We start from the raw sequence: 13801 nt of genomic DNA on the forward strand, positions 1-13801 counted from the left end.
TTCTCTCATAGTCTGGCTCTCTGCTGCAAATTCTCTTAAATATATTATAGAGAAGACTATTTTTGAGTGGAAGAGGATGGCAGGAGTCTGCTCTAAGGAGACTGTTTCAAGCAGTGGGTTTGGTAAAAAGATATAAAGTGCTGTTCTCACATATAACTCACAGATCAAGAAAACCAATACGACTGTAATCAAAATCTGTAGTAAATGTGAGGTATTCTGAGCAATTGTTTGAATAAGCAAATAATGATTGTAACTGTTCAATATTTACCCCTCCATAACACAAAAATATAACCTATATATCTTTTCCAAATAAATATGTTAGATGTAAAGATATTGTTAGTGTAAATTAACCACGCTTCAAAAAGGGCCATATAAAGATTGGCAAAGGAGGGAATAGCGAATGGACTTCCCATGGCCACGCCCCTTTGTTGAAGAAACCAGGAGTCTTGCCCAAAAATTTAATAGTTACAAGTGAGAATCAGTTTGACAAATTGAACAAGACAGTTTAAAGAGGGGGGTAGAGTGACAGTCTCGCTTAGAGAGGAAATGTTCCAGTGCCTCAACCCCTCCACCCCTCCTTCATGGTGTACAGCACAGTGACATCAACAGAAATAAGAATCAGTTCATCATCTGGAAGAGGGTTTGTAGACTCAATAATAGATAACATGTGACCTGTATCCTTGATGAAGGATGGGATGTCCTCGGCTAAGGGTTGAATAAAAAAGTTGACATAGGATGAGATAGATGATGTCAGTGATCCAACACCTGCTACAATAGGGCGGCCAGGGGGTTGTTCCAGGCTCTTGGGAATCTTAAGCCCAATGCACACGGCGTGCGATTTTGTCGCACCGCGAATTCGATTCCATTGTTTTGAATGAGACAATGCACATGGTGTGCGATGCGATATTGTCGCACGACAACATTCGATTCTCCATTCACACCCACACACTTCGGTGGTGTGAATTGAGAATCGAATGTTGTCGTGCGACAAAATCGCACGCCGTGTGCATTGGCCTTTAGGGAGAGTATAAAAGGCAGGAAATACTGGGTGTTCCATCTTTAGAAACTCACATTCTTTTTTGGTGATTTCATCCATTTGAAAAAAAGTATCAATAGTATCATTATAGTCCTCTTAAATAGTTGGGTCACCAGGAAGTTTCCTATAGAACGTCTCATCAGCCAGTTGCCTTAAACATTTCTCGACATAATCAGTCTTATTCATAACCACAGTAGCTCCTCCCTGGTCAGCTGGTTTACTTATGATGGAAATGTAAGTCTGTAAATCCTTTAACACTAGAACAGCCGTGCCTTTGTACCTACTAAAAGAGCCACCCTCTTCAAAATGCTAACCTGATATTTATGCACAGTGACCACTAGTTGGCCGCTTGTAAATTAGCCTGCTTCCTACACAGAAAAACTGCAAAATAGCTTTATATTAGCTTATCCTGATGTGATTTTGAAAATGTAAGGATACTGGGTGGTAGAAGGCACATATCTAGGAAAAGTCATGAAAGGAGGGTCCTGAAATTTGATTGAGTGCAAAGACATTAAAAAAAAGAAAAACTTTTTGTTTATTTTGAGCGAGGGTAGTCACATCTTGTGTAACTAGTCTACAGTATGTCTCGATAGAGGGGTTACGATTACTGGGAGGGATGAAGAAACGTTTCCCCCAAAAAGGTGTCTTAGGGTGTGTTCTCACTAGAACATTTGCTCCACTTGGAATCGGAGTTTAGGATAACATTTGCTTTGCTCTGCGTCGTTTGGAGCTGTGAGAACGCGCATTCGAAGTCACTCCCGGAGCAAACAGCCGACGGATGCTCCGTTTGAAAAGGGTGGTTTCGCTCTGATTAGAAACGACGCATCGAGGCTGTCCATAGGAAAGCAACAGCACATGCGTGTTGATCCGGATAAGAGCGGGACGAACGGGCAATTTTCTATTTTTCGGACCGATCAACTACCACGTCTGTTGCTTGCAATTGCGTATGTTACTTCATTTACATAAAGGGCTGTGAGAACGCAAATCAGAGAAATCATTTATGCAACAATGTTGCAATCTCATCCACTTGCTCCAGGTCATGATTGAGATTTTCATGTGAGAACATGACCTTAATGTGAGTCGGCGTTTGAGACGTGGGAGGACTCGGTGTGTCTGGGGTTTTCGACTGGAGGTAATAATCACTAATTCGCAGATTCTAGTCAGACACCAGGCAACTGCGACCATATCGCGCTGCCTCCACTAGTGTGGAGATGCATTGATATTTAATTACTTCCAGATTTAATTAGTTTTCAGTGTAAACCATTTGCACTGGCATGATATTAGAACATGAGCCTACAGTACTCTTTGATGAGAGGGTGTACTGTACAGTTTGCAATGATTAACACTAGAACAGCCGTTAGTTTAGTTTTACCTACTAAAAGAGCCGCCTCAGGGGTCAAATGACCTCTTTCCAATGCTAAGCTGCTATTTACACACAATGACCACTAGTTGGCCGCTTGTAAATTAGGCTGCTTCCTACACAGAAAAACGTAGAACGCACATATCTAGGAAAAGTCATGAAGGGTCATGAAATGTGATTAATATCGACATTACTCGATGTAGAGTCTGATCACATATATACAGTACGTATGCACAGGTAATTGAGTAAAACAGTTCTCCCTGTTCCTTCCTTTTGAGTTTAGTTTGTGGTTCTGTCAGCCTGGTTTGGAGACTGTTTTTTCTCCCTTTTTATTTTCCACTCCGCTGTTTGTGTCTTTGCCTTTCCTGACCTCAGTAAGGAGAATTTATATTTGCTATCGCTGCTTACCGCCTGCACTCTGTCCTGGGTCCACACCTACAAGAAACCCTCACAAGTTATCATAAGTGATACATAAATGTTTCATTAGCAGACCGCTAAAGGTTCAAGCTGTGCTGTTATTTATCAGATTACGTGAATGGACCTGTTTCATAACCACCTGTACATGGCCCTGACTGCATTCATTTTATTTTCATTTATTTTCATTTAATTTCACCTTAATTTTATTTAACTTTCATTTAGGGTTAGGGTTCAGTAACTCATTGAGAACATTTAATTCACACGAATTAGGTGGTTAAACTGCTGTGTTTTTTCCTACTGTACGGGTACTACATGCTTGCAATCACAGATTGAAAGCCCATACGTACCTTCTGTTTCCCATTTCCACTATAATTGTTCAGATTTTCTCTGGTAATCATGGGAAGTATAGGATTCAAATGGAAGAGTATTAAGATATGTGATGATGGAGATTATAATAGCTCCCTTTGTGATATATCTGATCCATTTTAAATAAACCAAATAGAACACATCTCTTAAACGAGGACATATGGAGTAGCTTCGGTGCTAATCACATAGATTCTACAACCAACCACGAGATTGTAACCATCCCTAGCATGGGCAGGTATAACCGACCGTTTTAAACGCAAACATTGCACAATCCAAGCTTAAGCTTGATAAGCTCAGATACTGCAGCAGTGCTGGACAATCATGTGTGTAATTCACGTGCAGTAATGTGTGGGGAGCCCAGCCCATGCATAATTCATGCTGGGAAAACACAAGATTAACCTTGACCTGCCCCTCGACGATTCATCTTTAAGTTCACACAAAATCCTGGGCTGCGGTTTGATTTTTAAAGCCTGGATTTGATTCCAATTTTGCAAAGGTTCCATATTAATGTCTACATTAAGTACATGTTGAGGCTTGTGTGTCAGAGGAAATTATAGTCTCTATGGACGAAGACTTTATGTAGGTAGATGCTTGCTTGATTTCTGCTACACTTATGTCATGATGGATGTACTTTATTATTTATGTTGTGGGGGGAAATACATGGATTGTTATATAGGAAATAGGAAATAGACAAGTCTGATGAATAGTGTTACTTCTTGTGGCTGAGATTGAGATTTTAAAATGGACTCAATTGAATCAATAAAGTTTGTGGGCTGCACAGTAGGGAATTATAACCTATATACAAATTAAAAGACTTCAGCATGTGTCCTTCCTCCCTCCATACCTCCTTCTGAAAAGACATTGAAAAGGAGTCAATGACAGAGGAAGCAAGGGGAAACGGTTTATTTTCATTGTCCATTGTAAAAACGGCTTGGTGTATTTTGCATTTTGTCATAATTCCATGGCCATTTCATCCTCTGGTAAATGTTTTCTTCAGCAGATGGCATTTCAATGTATATGTTACGGTACATGTGGGAATACGGTACATGTGGGAAAACTACGGTTAGGGTTAGGGTTAGGATTAGGGTTAGGGTTAGGGTTAGGGTTAGGGTTAGGGTTAGACCAAGTCACCCTAGCACCTAACCCTAACCCTAGTTTCCCCACATGTACCGTATTCCCACATGTACCGTAACATATACATGACATTTCCTAAATAGCCGTGGCAAAACTTTGAATGGGACTGTTGACATTGTAGGCCAATGGACAGCAGTTCAGTCCAACACTAAGAGCAACAGCTCTAACTTTAGAATGTGTCTTGTTGGCTGTTGGCTTCCAAGATTGAAAATGTAAAATCTTGACGATATGGAGCTGTCATAATAGTTATATTAAAGAAGCTTCACATGCATAACGTAGATTGTTACAGAAAGTAGATCAATCAAAACGATCCTGTTCACTTAACATGTCAAGATCTTATCTAACGAAAGCCAATTTTGCAATGGAAGCTAGTTAGTAGTTAGAAGCTGTTTACAAACAGCTCATTGTAACCACAGGGGACCGGGATTTCATGTGTAGCTTTTTTAACAGTAAGCTTGTTAAAACGTGCTTTCCAGCTAGTTGGATCACTAAGCTAAGGCTAGCAAATGTGTGTTGTTCTTTCAGTGAGGTCAATTTCACCAGCTAGCAAGATGATTTCAGTTTCATCATTTTCTATTGTTGTGAGCAGTACTGAGTTGCTGTGTTTTGTCACAACATTCTTACAGTGGGCAGTCTCGTCTCAGCTGTTAACATTAAAATTAAAATGTTTTCAAAAGCATTTCTGGGAAAAAATACATTATGTTATTTAATGGCTCATATGTAGCCTATCGTGCGCCTGGGTTGGTGGGTTGAGTCACACATTCAGAATCAAGTTAGATCAAAGTAATAAGCCAGAAAATAGCACCATACATCTGATTGAGATAGTATTTTTGCTAGACGAGATGGAGGTGCCGTTATGATAACAAACAATTCCTCTTCTCAATAAAATGCAGCTCAACAAAACAATATACAGAGCTACAGAGCTGGACTTCCTGCAATTAAAGATTGTCAGTACCTAGCCCCTGGATATATTTTGAATGTTTGAGGGAGCATGAAGTGGAAACGATGGGTATTCAGCCAGGTGTACTCACTACCCTCCTATTTTACCTTACAGAGAAACTGAAAGACCTTGTTTACACCTCCTACGTCTGTCTCTAGCTCGAGGCTCTTCCTGTTTCACGTAAAAAAAGAGAAAAATCATTTTGTAGGGAAACAACACTCACAGTTATTGGAATTATTTTCATGTGAACCTTGATAGAAGCAAGGCCATTGTAGTGTGTTTGCCCCTGGTGTGAAACATTCAGTTGGCCTGAAACATCTGCTATTTCTATGCTGCTATGACTACTAGTCATCCAGTAGCGAGCATTGATTTCTCAGCTCTACAGCCCTTTTATCCCTAAAATTGGATTCAATAGTGTGTGGACTAATAATGCCTGTACCTTACCTCTGACATGCAGGCCTGGGTTATTATTGATTGGAGAAATATAGACTGAACATTGCATACAGTTCTGTGTGTACCTCCTGACATTCATAACTTACCAGGTGTTGAATAAAATGTTCTTGAAACTTGAAGAGAAAAGCCCCAAGAGTTGTACGATTGTTGGAGACAGATTTTCAGCGCACACAGATGTTCCCCAGGACTAACTAAGCCTTAGAGTTTCCATACCAATGTAGATAAGTGTGGATCGAAACATTGTCTTGTTACCAATACAGTGTTAGGATATATAGTTTCATTCTTCTAGCACCAGTTGCTCGGCTATGAAGTTAGATATCTTATCAGTTTTCCTGCTTTAATAGGCACGTTATCAGTATGGTACCCTACACATACGACCAATTCTAAGTTACTGTCTGTCTGGGACTGTCTGTCTGGCCTTGACGCCGGGTGCAGCAGGAAAACTCCCTTCTCAGTTCTCACGTCAAACACAAGACAACACTCAATTCATAGTTTTAGACCATTATAATCAAGACCATTCAGCGATTACATCATAGTGACCAAAAGGGGAAGGACTAAACGTATATAATATCATGTAAAATCTGAAGAGAACAACCATTCCTCTGAGACCGCCTCAGGGTTGGGTCCAGCTGATGCATCTCTGTAATTTTCAATAAATATACCAATTGTGAATTAGAGAACTTCTCTCCTCTTTCTTGGGGCAGTCGACAAAAGAACCGGATTTGATTGAATTTTAACAACAGGTACAGCACTTCAGCAATTCAGTATGTAGATTTGAGCTTTAAAATAGTGCTAAATGGCCATGATCAGTCAGTAGTGAACAAGAAATTAGATTTCGTGACAACACTCATTGGAAAATGTCTAATTGAAATGAACGTGTTGCGTTTGAATATCCCAACAGAGTATGTACTTGAAAGACAATATTGGATTCAGGAATAACTTTCTAGTGTCATTTTGTTCTGTGAACAAAACCTGTCACCCATCATCATATTTTGAATCAATTGTTTTCATCAATGTTCTGTTTATCTTCTTTTTTATTCTTGACTGATATTTTTTCCTTGAGCTGCTAACTTAGCCAGATCTCCCTTGTTAAAGAGGTCACCGGACGTCAATGAGACTAGCCGGTAAAATGAAGGTAAAGTCATGTGTTGTTTCAAAGTCACGTGTCAAAAAAAAATATTTTGAGCTCTCTTACACTGATATTATGTGTACTGTTTTTTTTGTTGCGGAAAGTCAAACTTCAAGCTGTTCAAGTCTGTGCCTTATACATAATGTGCAATTGATTAATGTAGGGATACATCATCTTCAAGGCTTGTGGCTTGGTGGTAATGTATGACTTGATATGAAATCACATCAGTCACTTATGTTAAATCAGAAACAGACAGCCTGACTTTAAAAATAAATAAATAATAATACCAGCATGTTACTGAGGTGTGTTATAATGATAACTCAAATGTCACACTGAAAAGCATATGCACAAATGCAGAAAAACAAGGAAACAAATAATTGCAATTCGGTCTCCCGCTGTCTCTGGTGATGAGGCACCCGAAGGGAACGTGAGGTGGTGATAGCAGGAAAAGTGCAGCTTTTCATTAGAGCATATTGAAATGTTTATGTTGCCCTGCAGAATCAACACCCCAAGTTTTTTTTTCTCTCTCCTCCACCGTGTTTACTTGATGATGTTTCTCAGAGGAATAAAATAACCTTCAAATGATTGAAATAAAAGGTTAGTCTGCATGTGGCATTCACATTTAAAAGCCTGTCTCGCAGGGAAGAGAGGGGCTGAAAAGGAAACAGTGTCAGTCTGTTGGAAATCATGAGTAGCCTACAGTACATGTTGTTTGTTTCCCCCCCCCCCCTTCAACTGCCATAATGCGGCAATTGTGTATTTATTTCCATCTGCAAACATTGAATTAGCATATCAATTCAAATGACCTACTTATTAGGAGGAGAAGAGGAGCTTTTACTGACTTGATCAGGAAACCTTCTGTCTAGGCCTTAGCTACAGCGTAGCCTGGGTTTTCCTGGTCTGGTATACCATGGTCAGGAAAAACCCTTGGCCCGCCATATCACAATAGTATTTCACAATTTAACATTTAACATTTAAATGTAACATTTAACATTTAATCTTTGGCAATATACAAACATGACCTTGAATGTCTCTTGTGTCCATTTCATGAAACATTATATCAAGAAATAGCATTGGGAATGTGTGTTTGTGTGTAGGAGGGAAGTTGTTGGGAGAGGTGAATTGCACTTGCAGCTCGATCTGAAAAACATATTTCACAGTCTGCTCAGCTGGTTGTTATCAGTGCATAATATCTTTCCTTCCCTGTCTTTGTACCCTAATTGCTCGGCAAGCCTTGCTAAAAACAACAGTCCTTTTATCAACAGGTTCTGTCAAGTGTGAGAAGAGGTTATTGTGCATGTATTATGTGTCGTAAAATGAGCATTCAGTATTTGCATCCTTTTTGGCTAGCTGTTGACAGCTCGTCTCAAGGTGATGTTGTGTTGTGATCTAAGTCAAACTGCTTATTAGTTCTCTGACAGCGAGGATGAGCTCCCAGGGAACTCAAGGCAAGGCAAGGCAGGTTTATTTGTATAGCAAATTTCATACAACTGGGGCAGTTCAACGTGCTTTACATACCGCATTACAAAATACAGCAAGAGGAGGATAGTAAAATGGTAAATGGACTGCACTTATATAGCGCCTTTATCCAAAGCGCTTTACAACAGCCTCTCATTCACCCATTCACACACACATTCACGGCGGCAAGCTACCATTCAAGGCGCCGGTCCGCTCACTGGGAGCAATTTGGGATTCAGTGTCTTGCCCAAGGACACTTCGACATGTGGCCAGCCGGGGCTCGAACCGCGGATCTGCCAACCTTGCGATCATTAGACGCGGGCTCTACCTCCTGCGCTTAAGTAACTTAAGAACACACAACATTTTCAAACACATTTTGCCGATATTTACAGTGAATTCACACCACTTGTATTATGGACCATTCTGCATGTTTCAGCCTAAACTCATAACTGCTGCAGATGTAAGAAGTAAACAGATATAACATTTAATAAGAGAATAGTTCATGGATAAAAAGACATAGATAGAAGTGTTAGTGTTTAATCATAACTGCTGCAAAACATGAAGGTTTTTTTAGCTTAGTTTTAAATATCTTTAGGGTTTGGGGTTTGATTTCTTCAGGGAGTTTGTTCCAGCAGCAAGCGGCAGAGTGACAGAGATTTGCTGCACCGTCTTTTGTTTTCACTCTTGGAATGATTAGCTGATTAGTCTCAGCTGACCTTTGGGGTCCTGCTGGAATATAGGGTGGGAGGAAATCTGATGTATGATGAAATCTGATGTATGCTGTATTTTGGTCCAAGTCCATTTTGTCATTTGTATGCAATTATGAGTACTTTGAATTCAATTCTCTGAGAGACTGGTTGGCAGTTTAGAGATCTCAGGATTGGTGTAATGTGTTCAAACTTCTTCGTTTTTGTCCCTAGCAGCGGCGTTTTGGATAAGCTGGAATCTACGAACAGCACCTTAAGATAGGCCTAGGTTAGTAGACCATTAGAATAATCAAGTTAACTCAAAACAAATTCAAACAGCGTGAATGATACAATATAAAAATAAAACAGTTGTGAAATCTTACTGTGAATCTGCCTCTGGCAAGTTGGGTGTGTGTCACCGGCACTTGAGGTTCAAGGGTGTTTTGAAATGAGATTTTCTCTGAACGTGTCTATCATATGGAACTGTACATGGAGCATTACAGTAATTAACATGTCATTAGCACATCCGTATGGCGTAAAGACACCTCACATTATGTTTGCTGTTTGAATACCGACATCTCTTATAGAATATTAATGACCAAAATGAAGTGAAAAGTTTGGGATTGTCAAAAGCCACATGTAAAGGTCTCTAGGCACAGAGGAACGGTGTAATCAACACTTATTTATTTGAACAAACACAGCCCAGCCATGTCACCGACGTGCTGGGGAGAGGTGGTGAGAGAGAAGTTCAGTCACTGGGAATGCAGGCGTGCGCCACTCCGCCGTGTCACTCCCAGCTGATTCCCCTTTCGGGACACGATGTCTGCTCCGCATTCACTCCGCCCCCTTTTCGGGATCGGTTCACGCTGCTTGGAGCAGTCTCTCTCTTTCTCTCTCTCCTTCTGTGTGGGTGCGCCACTCTCCCGGGGGAACAAACACACACAGGTTAAATAGACCAGTAGGATAACAAGTCTGATCACTGACACCTGTCCGTGATCAGCTCGTCATCCCCCTCCAGCGACAGTCTGGCTCCCTCTGCAGGCCAGAACGCGCCATGCTCCCCACACCACAAAAGAGAGGGAATTAACCTTCCATAACTTGCTTCACCTATGCACTAATAAGGTTTTCCAGCACACAGCTTTGACACCTGCACCTCTGTACTTCACACAACATGTACTCACCCCTGGGGAGGCTACTTAGGATTCAAAGCTTCTCTCAAACAAAGACTGGATTACCCATGTTGAAAGAAAAGCACTAATTTTAAAGGAGTGCTTTAAATATGACTTTTTACTTTGCGTGACTGTCTATGGATGGCACATGATGCAGATTTATTAGAATGTGAATTGAAATCGTAATGTAGATTTCTTTATGCACGTCATTCTGCTGTCAAAAAATAACATCAAACCCCTTTGGAAAATGTGCCCCAAAAGTCCTTTAATTAAAAGGTATTTTTAGGGAAAGTAGAGGGTAAGAAATAACAATTACTTAGTAATAATTTAACAACTACTTATAATTGACCTAAGTAGATGAAAACACCTGTCCGTTACAAGGACAGTTCTCTACCGTATCAAGTATCAGCCAAGTAGTAGAAGATAAAGACTGGTAGAATACTCTACATGTAAATGACCACCGTCTCACTGGGCATACAATTATGTATACAGCAAGTGCCTCTGGAACTCTCTTCCTCAACCACTCGTACTCACCCTCATTCTCTACTTTTAAATCCCACCTCAAAACCTACCTGTTCTCTCATGCATACAACCTCTCTTACCCCTAACCATCTCCCCTAACCCTGCCACCCCCTCCCCCCCTGGACATGTATACAACCTCCCCTACCCCTAACCATCTCCTCTAACCCTGCCACCCCCTCCCCCCCTGGACATGTATACAACCTCCCCTACCCCTAACCATCTCCCCTAACCCTGCCACCCCACCTCCCCCCCTGGACATTGCTGTGTTAATTGTTCCCCGTTCGTTAACTCTGTGTTCTATGTGCTCATGTTATCTGTTGCTTGTTGTTTCTGTGTTTTCTGTTTTTCCCATATTGTCAGCGTCTTTGAGCCCCGGAAAAGCGCTATATAAAAACAATGAATTATTATTATCATTATTAGGTGCCCATGGATATACAGTAGTTTGTACAAAATGACATAATGACTGGTAGTTACTGAGAACATCCACCATAGTTTGTGGTTACTAATTACTTGTGAGGTAAGACTAACCCTAATGCAGTTAGCCAGTATTTATCAGGGAAGTACTCATGCAGTGAATACTGAAGATCATTACCCAACATGGTAATAACATCAATGTAATGGTGTAAACATGCTTAGCCTTCTTCTAGTGTTGGATCTAATGGGGTTTTCTAAAACATATATTATCATGTCACTCACACACACACACATACATATACCCACACGCACACACACACACACACACACACACACACACACACACACACACACACACACACACACACACACACTCTATTCTCATGTCACTCACACACACCCACACACACACACACACACACACACACACACACACTCTCTCTCTCTTTAGTTATCTTTTAAACAACCTTGGGAATCTCCCTTGATTAAGGCAGAGCTTACATGTCTTGGTGTTATCCGAGACTCTGATCTGAGTTTTAATTCCCACCGTAGCGAGGTGATCAAGAGAAGCATCGCTAAGGTGCGTCCGTTTTTAACTCAGCTGGATGCTGGAAAATGTATTCACACTTTTATTTCAAGTAAACTTGACTACTGCAATGCACTCTTTACTGGACTCCTCAAGAGGTCTATAGTAGAGAGGCTCCAACTAATTCAGCATTCTGCTGCTAGGCTACTGACAGAAAGAGAGCCTATCACTCCAGTCTTATCAGCTCTGCACGGACTCCCTGCACCGTTTCCAATTGACTTCAAAGTCCTTCTACTCATGTTTAAAGTACTAAACGGTCTGGGACCAGCCTACCTTACTGACTCCTGACAACTGACAACCTACAGTAGACGCCTCAAGAGCCCCCTGCTGCTGGTTTATTGGAGGTTACTATCAAAACCCAAAAGAAAGTTGGTGATGCTGAATTTATTACTTACTTATTACTTTTATACCGGCCCTAAACTGTGGAATACGTTACCTAAAGAAATCAGGGAATAAAGCTCAGTAAACTTTAAAGCATAATTTAAAATTAAATCTCTTCAATTTAGCTTTTATTTAGCATTTTATCTCTGTTGCAATTATGTTTGAGTTGTTTTTTTTGTTGTTTTTTTTTAAATTTGTTTTTCAGATTTTATCCCCTTTTTTTCACCCAATTTGGTATCCAATTGAACCCAACCTAGCATCCAATTATCCCCTGCCTATTGCGTAGGATCCGCCGCACGACCCCGTGGCCGGCAGTCCCAGAGGAGGGCGCCAGGCAGACTAGCTGACTGGCTCCTCGAGCCCAGTACCGTTACTCCAGCACCAGACGGGGGCAGTGTTGCGCGACGGATCCTTGTCCGGAACTACTCCTATACCGCCCTCGGGAGCGGCCGCCCAATATGTCGCTCCCCGTGTGTGCCCCAGCCATATCCGGATCTGGCGAGCTGGGATACGATCCCAGTCCCCGGTGGGCAGCATGCACTAGTGGCCAGTGCTTAGACCGCTACACCACCGCGGGGCCTTGAGCTGCATTCTTATGCATGATATATATATATATATTATTCACATGTCATCCTCAGACTCCATTGTCAAGATAGGTGCGTAATCTATTTGGCTCCATCTGTATACCGTAAGGCCAAATGGATACTTGCCTTTAGCTCAGCGTCCCCTGCCCATCTCTGGTGCCTACGACCCCCAAGGTCTCAGTCGGACCGTCTCCTCTCCTTCAGATAACAACCCCGAATCTGCCTATTTGCAGTTCAGCCTGATACTCTTGTTAACCCTTGTGTGATGTTCACTTTTTGGACCCTTTCGTACTGTTCGGGTCCAGTTGACCCGGGACATCATTGGGGTTTTAACCCTTGTGTGATGTTCACTTTTTGGACCCTTTCGTACTGTTCGGGTCCAGTTGACCCGGGACATCATTGGGGTTTTAAAAGCACTTGTCTTGACACGGTGCTCCTAGTCCCAAGGGTGACCCGTACAAGGGGGTATACTCGGGGCGCAAGAAAGCCCCAAAATAGCCCATAATATTAAAGGGCGCAAACAGGTACTGTACCCAATAATGCACAATAGGTACTGTGTACACATTCAAAAGTGCATATATTTTGTTCTGGTGGATCTAGGGGGCTGCCCTTCGGAGAGGCTGGAGCAGAGGATGCTTAGTAACAACCCACAAAGTGTCAGACCCCTGGGAATAGGTGGGGCCGAACGACAGCATGATGAGTAGAAGCGTTTTTACGCACATGATGCCCCTAACTTTGAAAATGCAAAAGCCACTATAATAAAGACCTGGGTGTCATAAATCATACTTATCTAGGAAAAATGTTAATGAAACAATGTTTTCATTGCTGTTTATTATTTTGAATTTATATTCTCAATTGAATTTCACATTTATCTAATTATAATCAAAGCTGTAAAGAAAATACAGGTGATGAACAAGAATAGAAATGAAAGAACCAAACTAAGATTGTTTTTGCCAATAGCTATGAAATACATCTCTCAAAAATGTCTGCAAATGCTGAATCACAAAACACGAACGGAATGTACACTGTTTTCACTGTCACTGTCAAAATACAGTATTATGTCTGAAAAATCCCAAATAATTCTGAAATAACACTGGCTACAATTGTGTGTGCATGGGTATGCCTGTCTACACAACAAATGAAGCACAGAATGTGACAGTGCGTGT

The sequence above is a fragment of the Nansenia antarctica genome (genome assembly GCF_963989245.1).
Source record: "Nansenia antarctica genome assembly, chromosome: 14".
Taxonomy (NCBI): Eukaryota; Metazoa; Chordata; class Actinopteri; order Argentiniformes; family Microstomatidae; genus Nansenia; species Nansenia antarctica.